At 43.2% G+C, this 14786-nt stretch overlaps 6 non-coding genes across 6 annotated transcripts; all 6 read right to left on the bottom strand.

The window, feature by feature from the left end:
• Positions 1-7788: 7788 nt before the first annotated feature.
• trnai-uau (transfer RNA isoleucine (anticodon UAU)) lies at positions 7789-7882 on the bottom strand. Its single transcript has 2 exons — positions 7845-7882; positions 7789-7824 (listed from the first exon to the last, which is right to left on the bottom strand). It is a non-coding gene; the product is annotated as a tRNA-Ile (tRNA).
• A 927-nt stretch (positions 7883-8809) lies between these two features.
• On the bottom strand, positions 8810-8903 carry trnai-uau (transfer RNA isoleucine (anticodon UAU)). Its single transcript has 2 exons — positions 8866-8903; positions 8810-8845 (listed from the first exon to the last, which is right to left on the bottom strand). It is a non-coding gene; the product is annotated as a tRNA-Ile (tRNA).
• Positions 8904-10879: 1976 nt separating this feature from the next.
• Positions 10880-10973, bottom strand: trnai-uau (transfer RNA isoleucine (anticodon UAU)). The gene is made up of 2 exons: positions 10936-10973; positions 10880-10915 (listed from the first exon to the last, which is right to left on the bottom strand). It is a non-coding gene; the product is annotated as a tRNA-Ile (tRNA).
• Positions 10974-13019: 2046 nt separating this feature from the next.
• On the bottom strand, positions 13020-13113 carry trnai-uau (transfer RNA isoleucine (anticodon UAU)). The gene is made up of 2 exons: positions 13076-13113; positions 13020-13055 (listed from the first exon to the last, which is right to left on the bottom strand). It is a non-coding gene; the product is annotated as a tRNA-Ile (tRNA).
• Positions 13114-14250: 1137 nt separating this feature from the next.
• Positions 14251-14344, bottom strand: trnai-uau (transfer RNA isoleucine (anticodon UAU)). Its single transcript has 2 exons — positions 14307-14344; positions 14251-14286 (listed from the first exon to the last, which is right to left on the bottom strand). It is a non-coding gene; the product is annotated as a tRNA-Ile (tRNA).
• A 265-nt stretch (positions 14345-14609) lies between these two features.
• On the bottom strand, positions 14610-14703 carry trnai-uau (transfer RNA isoleucine (anticodon UAU)). The gene is made up of 2 exons: positions 14666-14703; positions 14610-14645 (listed from the first exon to the last, which is right to left on the bottom strand). It is a non-coding gene; the product is annotated as a tRNA-Ile (tRNA).
• Positions 14704-14786: the final 83 nt, after the last annotated feature.

The following is a 14786-nucleotide window of genomic DNA, read 5'->3' as shown; positions in this document are numbered from 1 at the left end:
AGGCCTCACCCGGCCTTCCTGAATGTGAGCTCCCACATACTGTGGTCGCCAGGTTACAGGCCTCACCCGGCCTTCCTGGATATAAGCTCCCACATACTGTGGTCGCCAGGTTACAGGCCTCACCCTGCCTTCCTGAGTGTGAGCCCCCATGAGCTTTTACAGGTCAGGTTACAGGCCTCATCCGGCCTACCTGAATGTGGGTTCCCACACACTGTGGTCACCAGGTTTTTAGGCCTCTTAGGCCTTCCTGGGTGTGAGCTCCTACATGCTGTGGTCGCCAGGTTACAGGCCTCACCCGGCCTTCGTGGTTATGAGCTCCCACATATTGTGGTCGCCAGGTTACAGGCCTCACCAGGCCTTCCTGAATGTGAACTCCCACTCACTGTGGTCGCTAGGGTGTAGTTGTGAGCTTTCACATGTCAGGCCTCATCAGGCCTTCCTGAATGTGAGCTCCCACCCACTATGACTATCAGGTTACAGGCCTCATCTGGCCTTCCTGATCATGGGTAAATTCAGGCCTCAAAACCGGCCTCCTGAATTTAGAGTGATGAAGTACATGCACATTTACTTCATCTATTTTCTTTGTACGCTCCGTACCTTCTAAATAAACCCATACTTATGGTAAGTCACACAACGAAACGTCTTGTGTACTTTCTAAAATCCATTTCTTATGGTAAGGGTCGTGCGCTGTACGCTTCAGTCCCTTCCTATGTGGCTAGACCCCGGTCTTTCACCTTGGGTCCCACTCTAGATGCGTCCTGTCATCAAAGTATGCTACGACAGACGCCTTTCTCTAGCTAACTTCCACTTTTGATCCAGGCCTTCCTGGACTCAGAATGGCTAAGTTCATGCACTTTTGTTTCATGTACTTTCTAAAAATCCATATTTATGGCCTTTCTGGAAGTAGCCCCACATGGTGTGGTTGTCAGGTTACAGGCCTCACCAGGCCTTCCTGAAAGTAAGCTCCCACAGGTTGTGGTTGCCAGGTTTCGGGCCTCACCGGCCTTCCTGAGTATGAGCTCCCACCTACTGTGGTCGCCAGGTTACAGGCCTCACCCGGCCTTCCTGAATATGAGCTCCCACATACTGTGGTCGCCAGGTTACAGGCCTCACCCGGCCTTCCTGAATATGAGCTGCCACATACTGTGGTCGCCAGGTTACAGGCCTCACCCGGCCTTCCTGAATATGAGCTCCCACATACTGTGGTCGCCAGGTTACAGGCCTCACCCGGCCTTCCTGAATATGAGCTCCCACATACTGTGGTCGCCAGGTTACAGGCCTCACCCGGCCTTCCTGAATATGAGCTCCCACATACTGTGGTCGCCAGGTTACAGGCCTCACCCGACCTTCCTGGATATAAGCTCCCACATACTGTGGTCACCAGGTTACAGGCCTCACCCGGCCTTCCTGAATATGAGCTCCCACATACTGTGGTCGCCGGGTTACAGGCCGCATGGGCCTTCCTGACTATGTACTTCCACATGCTGTGGTCGTCAGGTTTCAGGCCTCACCGGCCTTCCTGATATGAGCCCTCATGTACTGGAGCTCCCCACATAGGGGGTTATCAGGTCTTAGGCTTCAGAAGACCTTCCTGGTTTTGATCCCTCTTACTTTCTCAGTGTTCAGAACGAACACTGGGTAGGCCCATGGATTGAGTGGACGTCTTCCGTCATTTCTTGAGGTTGAGTCACACTCTCCGGGGAATCCCGTCTCTGTGATCCGGAACTGAATGGTTTCTGCCAGCTTTGCAGGCCTTCAAATTTGGATGCCTTTTCCAAGGCAGTTTCCAGAGGCTCTGTCTCGGACAGACAGGCAATGGCCAGACTGTGCGTCTTAGGATAGATCACCAGGCCAGCCTGGTGGCATGTCAGGAGGCATGCTCTCCTGAATAGTGACTGGCTGGGTGTCCCTTGAGTCCCCTAGCCACACTCCCTAGAAGGGACCCCTTCTATTAGGAAGTTGTGGTCCTAAGCCTTTGAGGTGGCCCAGATATTCCTCCCGTGAACTATGTTCTGGCAGTTTTCTCGGTTCATTAGCTTGGGCTATGATCGGTAGGGAGTGCTGTCACTGACAGCCCAACGTGACCTAGGGTGAGTGGTTTTAGTGTCCTTTGTATTACTGGTTCTGACAGTTGTCACTGCCATTGGGCATGCACTCCCCTCAGTATGGCGGCGTGGGTATTTCGTTCCCCAGAGCGTCGATGACGTATTGTTGAGTTCCCTTCGAAAGGGAACGTCTCAGGTTACAACTGTAACCTATGTTCCCTGAGAACAGGGAACGAGACAATACGTCTCCCTGCCATACCTCGGGGCCTGCCTGCAACAGTCCCTTCAGACGATAGGATGTTGTCACGGTCTCAAGGCGCCCTTTTTATACATCCAGGTTGCGTGCTCATCATTCGAGCTGATGAAGCACGGGCTGTCGCCGGTCAACATGATTGTTGTGAGTTGATTCTTGATTTCAGACACCTGTCACGCCTGAGGCGTTCCCCATAGCGTCGATGACGTATTGTCTCGTTCCCTGTTCTCAGGGAACATAGGTTACAGTTGTAACCTGAGACGATTTATAAGCACAAATGCTCGCCTTGCTCTGTTCTGTGATGCACGTTCGTGATCCTGTTCATACTCGTTCATCCAAATGAACAAATCTTTTTTCGAGTCATTCGTTCGTTGAATGAACGAAATGACTCCGAAAAAGACTTGTTCAAAATGAACAAATCTTTTTTCGAGTCATTTCGTTCGTTGAATGAACGAAATGACTCGAAAAAAGATTTGTTCATTTGGATGAACGAGTTTGAACAGAAGAGTCACGAACGACGGTACGCACTCGCGGTGTGCAAGATAGGGGTGATCAGCGCGTACACCAGCGTGATTGACACTGCTAAGACATTCCTCCTGGCTCTGATTGGTTGTTTCTGACCGGGAGCGGTGTATTTCTGCAAATGGCAGTAGGACCACAAGGAGGAGCCAGAGGAGCTTGATTTTTTTCACAGATTATCTGTCTCATATTCTACTTTCAGGACATAATGAGAGTTTTAACAAATATTTGTTTACAAAAGCTACCTACTGGAGCTTTAAAAGGTTCCAGATTTTTTTGAAGCAGCGGGAACTGTATAGTTCTTCCAGTGTGAGGAGAGGGCAGCCAGCGATCTTCTGTGCGTTGTTGATGACCCTCTGGATCGCTTTCCTGTGAGCCACTGTGCAGCTGGTGTACCACACGCACATGCAGTATGTCAGCAAGCTCTCTATGGAGGCTCGATAGAAGGACACAAGCAACCTCTGTGTGATGTTGTTTCTCCTGAGTACTCACAGGAAATAAAGTCTCTGCTGGGCCTTTTTTATTAGCTCAGAGGTGTTCTTGCTCCAGGTTAGACCCTCCTCAATGTGGACTTCCAGGAAGCTGAAGTCTGCCACCCGCTCCACACAGTCCCCATTGATAATAAGTGGTTGAATGATTGTTTTCTTTTTTTCTGTAGTCTATAATAAGCTCCTTGGTCTTTGCTGTGTTCAGAAGGAGATTATTATCGCTTCACCACACTGTCAGCCGCTCATTACAGACAAAATGGCGGCGCGCGTAGGCGCAGCGGCTAAGTGCTTTCCCGGTGGGTGCCTTGAATGGCTGGTTGCGTATGTGTCGTTTTTTGTTTTATGTACCTTATGTCGGGCAAATAACATCTACAGCCGGCATGAGCTCCTGAAAATTGGTCTAGGCTACGGACGCAGCGTTACAACCAAGTTTCTGCATATACACAGAATTCCGGTTGAAGTAGCGAGGAGCGCCGGCTCTCCATGGATTACCATCCCGGTGGGGAGGACACGAAGGCGGCGCAGAGAGAGGAGGCAAAAACTAGGCTGCAGGGCCGGCGTGCTAGCTAGGCTATGGAGGCAGCCATTCAAAACACCGCTCCCCTGCCTGTTGCTCACGAACGCCAGATCACTCGCAAATAAAATGGATGAATTACGCCTACAGATCGCATTTTTGGATGACGGATGGGGATATGTTGAATTCGCACTTTGAAAATGAAATCTATAGTTTGGCTAGATATGTGGAAAAGGCGTGGAAACTTAGGCAGAGGAATTTATATCCTGACCTAAATTGATGGTGTCTCGTCTTGTTTTGTTTGTTTATATTGTGAAAATGATGGTAATGTATCTTTTATGATGGTCATCTTCCTTTGTGATTTGTATGATGGTCATCTTTTTGTATTATGTTTGTTTTATGTCATTAGTGTCTTTTAAGCCTATGGGGGCTGGGCATGTAAGTGCAAGACACTTTAATAAATAAAATAATAATAAAAAAATAATAATTAAAAAAATCACGAAATAATCCAAGAAACAAGTTTAATGCTCTATGTATGACTTAAACTAGTAAAGTATTAAAGGACTATCTTGAAAGATTGTTTTAAAACTGAATCTCCCTCATGATAATAGCTCCAGTGGCTATAATCCCCTCATGAAATGTGGTATATAGTGTCTCAGTCTACATTACACTACTACTTTGTAAAAGTACTATTTTGTTTGTTAAAGACAAAGAGCAGTGGGCTGACAATATATGGGCAAAGCCAAAATTGCGTATTTTTGTGATGATTAAACCGGAATATGACACAGAGAATAATGTTGTATAACTTGTCAAAAAGGCGAAGATCTCTATGTGCTCAAGTGAGATCTGGTGTTTTAGTCTCTCAGGGAACCAAGGTTATATTAGTAACCAAGTACGTTTTGTGTTTTGAAAGTAGTTCTGCTTACCGAAGGCTCTACTCTCACTCATCTGGTGAGAGTATTACTCACCGCCTACTGCCTACTGGGCAGTAACAACTTATCTGTTGTTACTGCCCAGGTGTTCCTCAATCCTCCTGCTGTAGTTCAATTTGGCCTCTCTGATGCCTCTCTTTAGGTTAGATCGGGCTGTGCTGTAGAGAGCCCTGTCTCCTCCCCACTGGGATGGTAATCCATGGAAAGCCGGCGCTCCTGGCTACTTCAGCCAGAATTCTGTGTATATGCAGAAACTCGGTTGTAACGCTGCGTCCGTAGCCTAGACCAATTTTCAGGAGCTCATGCCGGCTGTAGATGTTATTTGCCCGACATAATGTACATAAAACAAAAAACGACACATACGTAACCAGCCATACAAGGCACCCACCGGGAAAGCACTTGGCCGCTGTGCCTACGCGCACCACCATTTTGTTTGTAAGGAGCGGCTGTCGTGATCCATGTTCCAGGTAAGGATCGAACTCACAACCTCGGCATTGCTCAGCTGCGTACTGCCTTATAAGATCCACGCGGTAACCGACTGCGCCACTGGAGCTTCTAAACAGGAACATATACCAAATTTCATGTTGGGATTATAGCCACTGGAGCTATTATCATGAGGGTGATTCAGTTTTAAAACAATCTTTCAAAATAGTCCTTTAATACTTTACCAGTTTAAGTCATATATAGAACATTAAACATGTTTCTTGGATTATTTTGTGATCATTCTTCTAATGCAGGGATCACCAACCCTCCTCCTGGAGAGCTACTGTCCTGCAGTCTTCAGTTCCAACCCTGTTCCAACACACATGCATGTAATTATCAAGTAACCTTGAACAGCTTGATTAGCTGGTCCAGGTGTGTTTGATTGGGGTTGGAGCTAAAATCTGCAGGACAGTAGCTCTCCAGGAGCAGGGTTGGTGACCCCTGTTCTAATGGATGATGACAATCTGATGTTCAGACGATCTTTTAAGTTAGACATTGAAATCATTATCTTCCATAGCATCTCCTGATTTCTAAAACCATGCTCCAGGTGAGGCTCGAACTCACAACCTCGACATTGCTCAGCTGCGTACTGCCTTATAAGTACCACGTGCTAACCGATTGGGCCACTGGAGCTTCTAAAGATGAAAATATACCACATTTCATGAGGGGATTATAGCCACTGGAGCTATTATCATGAGGGTGATTCAGTTTTAAAACAATCTTTCCAAATAGTCCTTTAATACTTTACTAGTTTAAGTCATACGTAAAACATCAAACATGTTTCTTGGATTATTTCATGATCATTCTTCTAATGGATGACGACAATGTGATGTTCAGATGATATTTCAAGTTAGACATTGAAATCATTATCTTCCATAGCATCTCTTGCTTTCTAAAACCATGCTCCAGGTGAGGCTTGGGCCCCGTCCACACTACTGGGTTTTCGTTTAAAAACGGAGAATTAAAACGAAAACGATCTCCGTCCACACCAGCGTTTTAGCTGCGTATTAGAATTGATCTCCGTCCACATTAAAACGACTGAAAACTCGGATCACGTGACCCTTCTCCAACACTGTGCATGCGCGTGCCGGTGTAAACAGGAAACGGATGGACTATTCCTCAGATTTGATGAGGAAGCAAGTAACGTTAGCTACCTCTGCAAAGATTAGAAAATGTCGAAGACCAGAGATTTCTTTTCATGGACCGCCGCTGCACACGGGAATTGTCATAGATCGCTCGAATAATAGTTTGCCTCCGGCGCATGTAGGCAGTTATAGCATTGTAAAATGCAGAATTTGCTTGCACAACAGCTGCTAACAAAGACATCAAAGTCAGTAACGCTTGTAATTCGTTATCCATGTTGCACTCACTAACATCAGCTACGTACTCCAGTATGTTATTGTTTGTTTTCTTCCGGTGACGGGACATGTGATGGGTGGCTGACGAATCAGGGAAGGATACGTCATGGGTGATGACACCCAATCATAGAGCCGAGCGTGACCTTCTACGTCATCGTTTCTAAACTCCTCCGTTTTGTCCCGTCTACACTAAAACGCCCTCCGGAGATTCAAAACGAAAAACGGAGCTGCAGCGTTTCTAAACTTCTCCGTTTTGGGTCTTCGCTTTTCCCGTTTTAGTGTGGACGGGAGTTGCAAACGTAGCAAAAGGTCTCCGTTTTTAAACGAAAACGCAGTAGTGTGGATGGGGCCTTGAACTCACAACTTCAGCATTGCTCAGCCTTATAAGTACCGCACGCTAACCGATTTCACCACTGCAGCTTCTGAACAGGAACATATGCCAAATTTCATGTGGAGATTATAGCCACTGGAGCTATTATCATGAGGGTGATTCCGTTTTAAAACAATCTTTCCAAATAGTCCTTTAAGACATACATAGAACATTAAATGTGTTTCTTGGATTATTTCATGATCATTCTTCTAATGGATGACGACAATGTGATGTTAAGACGATCTTTTAAGTTAGACATTGAAATCTTTATCTTCCATAGCATCTCTCGAACTCGGCATTGCTCAGCTGCGTACTGCCTTATAAGTACCGCGCATTAACCGATTGCGCCACCGGAGCTTCTAAACGAGAACATATACCAAATTTCATGAGGGGATTATAGCACCTGGAGCTATTATCATGAGGGTGATTCAGTTTTAAAACAATCTTTCCAAATAGTCCTTTAATACTTTACTACTTTAAGTCATACATAGAACATTAAACATGTTTCTTGGATTATTTCGTGATCATTCTTCTAATGCAGGGATCACCAACCCTCCTCCTGGAGAGCTACTGTCCTGCAGACTTCAGTTCCAACCCTGTTCCAACACACATGCATGTAATTATCAAGTAACCCTGAACAGTTCGATTAGCTGGTCCAGGTGTGTTTGATTGTGGTTGGAGCTAAAATCTGCAGGACAGTAGCTCTCCAGGAGCAGGGTTGGTGATCCATGTTCTAATGGATGATGACAATGTGATGTTCAGACGATCTTTTAAGTTAGACATGGAAATCGTTATCTTCCATAGCATATCTTGCTTTCTAAAACCATGCTCCAGGTGAGGCTCGAACTCACAATCTCGGCATTGCTCAGCTGTGTACTGCTTTATAAGTACCGCGCGCTAACCGATTGCGCCACTGGAGCTTCTAAACAGGAACATATACCAAAATTTCATGTAGGGATTATAGCCACTGGAGCTATTATCATGAGGTTGATTCAGTCTTAAAACAATCTTTCCAAACAGTCCTTTAATACTTTAAGATATACATAGAACATTAAATGTGTTTCTTGGATTATTTCATGATCATTCTTCTAATGGATGATGACAATTTGATGTTTAGACGATCTTTGAAGTTAGACATTGAAATCTTTATCTTCCATAGCATCTCTTGCTTTCTAAAACCATGCTCCAGGTGAGGCTCGAACTCGCAACCTCGGCATTGCTCAGCTGCGTACTGCCTTATAAGTACCGCACGCTAACCGATTTCGCCACTGCAGCTTCTGAACAGGAACATATACCAAATTTCGTGTGGGGATTATATAGCCACTGGAGCTATTATCATGAGGGTGATTCAGTTTTAAAACAATCTTTCCAAATAGTCCATTAATACTTTAAGACATGCATAGAACATTAAATGTGTTCCTTGGATTATTTCATGATCATTCTTCTAATGGATGACCAGACGATCTTTTAAGTTAAACATTGAAACCTTTATCTTCCATAGCATCTCTCGAACTCACAACCTCGGCATTGCTCAACTGCGTACTGCCTTATAAGTACCGCGCATTAACCGTTTGCGGCACCGGAGCTTCTAAACAGGAACATATACCAAAATTTCATGTGGGGATTATAGCCACTGGAGCTATTATCATGAGGTTGATTCAGTCTTAAAACAATCTTTCCGAACAGTCCTTTAATACTTTAAGATATACATAGAACATTAAATGTGTTTCTTGGATTATTTCATGATCATTCTTCTAATGGATGATGACAATTTGATGTTCAGACGATCTTTTAAGTTAGACATTGAAATCTTTATCTTCCATAGCGTCTCTTGCTTTCTAAAACCATGCTCGAGGTGAGGCTCGAACTCACAACCTCGGCATTGCTCAGCTGTGTACTGCTTTATAAGTACCGCACGCTAACCGATTGCGCCACTGGAGCTTCAAAAATACAGATACCAAATTTCATGTGGGGATTATAGCCATTGGAGCTATTATCATGAGGGTGATTCAGTTTTAAAACAATCTTTCCACATAGTCCTTTAATACTTTACTAGTTTAAGACATACATAGAACATTAAATGTGTTTCTTGGATTATTTCATGATCATTCTTCTAATGGATGACGACAATGTGATGTTCAGATGATATTTCAAGTTAGACATTGAAATCTTTATCTTCAATAGCATCTCTTGCTTTCTAAAACCATGCTCCAGGTGAGGCTTGGGCCCCGTCCACACTACTGGGTTTTCGTTTAAAAACGGAGAATTAAAACGAAAACGATCTCCGTCCACACCAGCGTTTTAGCTGCGTATTAGAATTGATCTCCGTCCACATTAAAACGACTGAAAACTAGGATCACGTGACCATTCTCCAACACTGTGCATGCGCGTGCCGGTGTAAACAGTAAACGGATGGACTATTCCTCAGATTTGATGAGGAAGCAAGTAACGTTAGCTACCTCTGCAAAGATTAGAAAATGTCGAAGACCAGAGATTTCTTTTCATGGACCGCCGCTGCACACGGGAATTGTCATAGATCGCTAGAATAATAGTTTGCCTCCGGCGCATGTAGGCAGTTATAGCATTGTAAAATGCAGAATTTGCTTGCACAACAGCTGCTAACAAAGACATCAAAGTCAGTAACGCTTGTAATTCGTTATCCATGTTGCACTCACTAACATCAGCTACGTACTCCAGGATGTTTTTGTTTGTTTTCTTCCGGGGACGGGACATGTGATGGGTGGCTGACGAATCAGGGAAGGATACGTCATGGGTGATGACACCCAATCATAGAGCCGAGCGTGACCTTCTACGTCATCGTTTCTAAACTCCTCCGTTTTGTCCCGTCTACACTAAAACGCCCTCCGGAGATTCAAAACGAAAAACGGAGCTGCAGCGTTTCTAAACTTCTCCGTTTTGGGTCTTCGTTTTTCCCGTTTTAGTGTGGACGGGAGGTGCAAACGTAGCAAAAGGTCTCCGTTTTTAAACGAAAACGCAGTAGTGTGGATGGGGCCTTGAACTCACAACCTCAGCATTGCTCAGCTGCGTACTGCCTTATAAGTACCGCACGCTAACCGATTTCACCACTGCAGCTTCTGAACAGGAACATATACCAAATTTCATGTGGAGATTATAGCCACTGGAGCTATTATCATGAGGGTGATTCCGTTTTAAAACAATCTTTCCAAATAGTCCTTTAATACTTTACTAATTTAAGTCATACATAGAACATTAAACATGTTTCTTGGATTATTTCGGGATCATTCTTCTAATGCAGGGATCACCAACCCTCCTCCTGGAGAGCTACTGTCCTGCAGACTTCAGTTCCAACCCTGTTCCAACACACATGCATGTAATTATCAAGTAACCCTGAACAGCTCGATTAGCTGGTCCAGGTGTGTTTGATTGGGGTTGGAGCTAAAATCTGCAGGACAGTAGCTCTCCAGGAGCAGGGTTGGAGATCCATGTTCTAATGGATGATGACAATGTGATGTTCAGACGATCTTTTAAGTTAGACATTGAAATCATTATCTTCCATAGCATATCTTGCTTTCTAAAACCATGCTCCATTTGAGGCTCGAACTCTCAACCTCGGCATTGCTCAGCTGTGTACTGCTTTATATGTACCGCGCACTAACCGATTGCGCCACTGGAGCTTCTAAACAGGAACATATACCAAAATTTCATGTGGGGATTATAGCGACTGGAGCTATTATCATGAGGTTGATTCAGTCTTAAAACAATCTTTCCAAACAGTCCTTTAATACTTTAAGATATACATAGAACATTAAATATGTGTCTTGGATTATTTCATGATCATTCTTCTAATGGATGATGACAATTTGATATTCAGACGATCTTTTAAGTTAGACATTGAAATCTTTATCTTCCATAGCATCTCTTGCTTTCTAAAATCAAGCTCCACGTGAGGCTCGAACTCACAACCTCGGCATTGCTCAGCTGCGTACTGCCTTATAAGTACCGCGCGCTAACCGATTGTGCCACTGGAGCTTCAAAAAGACAAATACCAAATTTCATGTGGGGATTATAGCCACTGGAGCTATTATCAAGAGGGTGATTCAGTTTTAAAACAATCTTTCCAAATATTCCTTTAATACTTTACTAGTTTAAGACATACATAGAACATTAAATGTGTTTCTTGGATTATTTCATGATCATTTTTCTAATGGATGACGACAATGTGATGTTAAGACGATCTTTTAAGTTAGACATTGAAATCTTTATCTTCCATAGCATCTCTCAAACTCACAACCTCGGCATTGCTCAGCTGCGTACTGCCTCATAAGTACCGCGCATTAACCGATTGCGCCACCGGAGCTTCTAAACAAGCACATATACCAAATTTCATGAGGGGATTATAGCACCTGGAGCTATTATCATGAGGGTGATTCAGTTTTAAAACAATCTTTCCAAATAGTCCTTTAATACTTTAAGTCATACATAGAACATTAAACATGTTTCTTGGATTATTTCGTAATCATTCTTCTAATGCAGGGATCACCAACCCTCCTCCTGGAGAGCTACTGTCCTGCAGACTTCAGTTCCAACCCTGTTCCAACACACATGCATGTAATTATCAAGTAACCATGAACAGCTCGATTAGCTGGTCCAGGTGTGTTTGATTGGGGTTGGAGCTAAAATCTGCAGGACAGTAGCTCTTCAGGAGCAGGGTTAGTGATCCATGTTATAATGGATGATGACAATGTGATGTTCAGACGATCTTTTAAGTTAGACATTGAAACCATTATCTTCCATAGCATCTCTTGCTTTCTAAAACCATGCTCCAGGTGAGGCTCGAACTCACAACCTCGCGATTGCTCAGCTGTGTACTGCCTTATACGTACCGCGCGCTAACCGATTGCGCCACTGGAGCTATTATCATGAGGGTGATTCAGTTTTAAAACAATCTTTCCAAATAGTCCTTTAATACTTTAAGACATGCATAGAACATTAAATGTGTTTCTTGGATTATTTCATGATCATTCTTCTAATGGATGACGACAATGTGATGTTCAGATGATCTTTTAAGTTAAACATTGAAACCTAAACATTGTATGATGTTAAGACGATCTTTTAAGTTAGACATTGAAATCTTTATCTTCCATAGCGTCTCTTGCTTTCTAAAACCATGCTACAGGTGAGGCTCGAACTCACAACCTCAGTTTTTGTGTACTGCAGTTTTTGTGTACAGCACAAATGCTCAGCTGTGTACTGCTTTATAAGTACCGCGCGCTAACCGATTTCGCCACTGCAGCTTCTGAACAGGAACATATACCAAATTTCATGTGGGGATTATAGCCACTGGAGCTATTATCATGAGGGTGATTCAGTTTTAAAACAATCTTTCCAAATAGTCCTTTAATACTTTAAGACATGCATAGAACATTAAATGTGTTTCTTGGATTATTTCATGATCATTCTTCTAATGGATGACGACAATGTGATGTTCAGACGATCTTTTAAGTTAAACATTGAAACCTTTATCTTCCATAGCATCTCTCGAACACACAACCTCGGCATGGCTCAGCTGAGTACTGCCTTATAAGTACCGCGCATTAACCGATTGCGCCACCGGAGCTTCTAAACAGGAACATATACCATTCATGAGGGGATTATAGCACCTGGAGCTATTATCATGAGGGTGATTCAGTTTTAAAACAATCTTTCCAAATAGTCCTTTAATACTTTAAGTCATACATAGAACATTAAACATGTTACTTGGATTATTTCGTGATCGTTCTTCTAATGCAGGGATCACCAACCCTCCTCCTGGAGAGCTACTGTCCTGCAGACTTCAGTTCCAACCCTGTTCCAACACACATGCATGTAATTATCAAGTAACCCCGAACAGCTCGATTAGCTGGTCCAGGTGTGTTTGATTGGGGTTGGAGCTAAAATCTGCAGGACAGTAGCTCTCCAGGAGCAGGGTTGGTGATCCATGTTCTAATGGATGATGACAATGTGATGTTCAGACGATCTTTTAAGTTAGACATTGAAATCATTATCTTCCATAGCATCTCTTGCTTTCTAAAACCATGCTCCAGGTGAGGCTCGAACTCACAACCTCGGCATTGCTCAGCTGTGTACTGCCTTATAAGTACCGCGCACTAACCGATTGCGCCACTGGAGCTTGAAAAAGACATATACCAAATTTCATGTGGGGATTATAGCCACTGGAGCTATTATCATGAGGGTTATTCAGTTTTAAAACAATCTTTCCAAATAGTCCTTTAATACTTTACTAGTTTAAGACATACATAGAACATTAAATGTGTTTCTTGGATTATTTCATGATCATTCTTCTAATGGATGACGACAATGTGATGTTAAGACAATCTTTTAAGTTAGACATTGAAATCTTTATCTTCCATAGCGTCTCTTGCTTTCTAAAACCATGCTCCAGGTGAGGCTTGAACTCACAACCTCAGCATTGCTCAGCTGCATACCGCGCGCTAACAGATTGCACTACTGGAACTTCTAAAGAAGAAAATAAACCACATTTCATGAGGGCATTATAGCCACTGGAGCTATTATGATGAGGGTGATTCAGTTTTAAAACAATCTTTCAAGATAGTCCTTTAATACTTTAAGATATATGTAGAACAATACTTTTTTTTGTTGCATTATTTCGTGATCATTCTTCTAATGGATGACGGCAATGTGATGTTCAGACGATCTTTTAAGTTAAACTTTGAAACCTTTATCTTCCATAGCATCTCTCAAACTCACAACCTCGGCATATCTCATCTGCGTACTGCCTTATAAGTACCGCGCATTAATCGATTGCACCACCGGAGCTTCTAAACAAGAACATATACCAAATTTCATGAGGGGATTATAGCACCTGGAGCTATTATCATGAGGGTGATTCCGTTTTAAAACAATCTTTCCAAATAGTCCTTTAATACTTTATTACTTTAAGTCATACATAGAACATTAAACATGTTTCTTGGATTATTCCGTGATCATTCTTCTAATGCAGGGATCACCAACCCTCCTCCTGGAGAGCTACTGTCCTGCAGACTTCAGTTCCAACCCTGTTCCAACACACATGAATGTAATTATCAAGTAACCCCGAACAGCTCGATTAGCTGGTCCAGGTGTGTTTGATTGGGGTTGGAGCTAAAATCTGCAGGACAGTAGCTCTCCAGGAGCAGGGTTGGTGATCCATGTTCTAATGGATGATGACAATGTGATGTTCAGACGATCTTTTAAGTTAGACATTGAAACCATTATCTTCCATAGCATCTCTTGCTTTCTAAAACCATGCTCCAGGTGAGGCTCGAACTCACAACCTCGGCATTGCTCAGCTGTGTACTGCCTTATAAGTACCGCGCGCTAACCGATTGCGCCACTGGAGCTTCAAAAAGACATATACCAAATTTCATGTGGGGATTATAGCCATTGGAGCTATTATCATGAGGGTGATTCAGTTTTAAAACAATCTTTCCAAATAGTCCTTTAATACTTTACTAGTTTAAGACATACATAGAACATTAAATGTGTTTCTTGGATTATTTCATGATCATTCTTCTAATGGATGACGACAATGTGATGTTAAGACGATCTTTTAAGTTAGACATTGAAATCTTTATCTTCCATAGCGTCTCTTGCTTTCTAAAACCATGCTCCAGGTGAGGCTCGAACTCACAACCTCGGCATTGCTCAGCTGTGTACTGCCTTATAAGTACCGCGCGCTAACCGATTGCGCCACTGGAGCTTCAAAAAGACATATACCAAATTTCATGTGGGGATTATAGCCATTGGAGCTATTATCATGAGGGTGATTCAGTTTTAAAACAA

Source organism: Siphateles boraxobius, unplaced genomic scaffold (genome assembly GCF_051911475.1).
Source record: "Siphateles boraxobius isolate OS27281-9 unplaced genomic scaffold, OSU_SipBor_1 39, whole genome shotgun sequence".
Classification (NCBI taxonomy): Eukaryota; Metazoa; Chordata; class Actinopteri; order Cypriniformes; family Leuciscidae; genus Siphateles; species Siphateles boraxobius.
The sequence above is the reverse complement of the archived record's forward strand: the minus strand, read 5'-3'. Positions and strand labels throughout refer to the sequence as shown.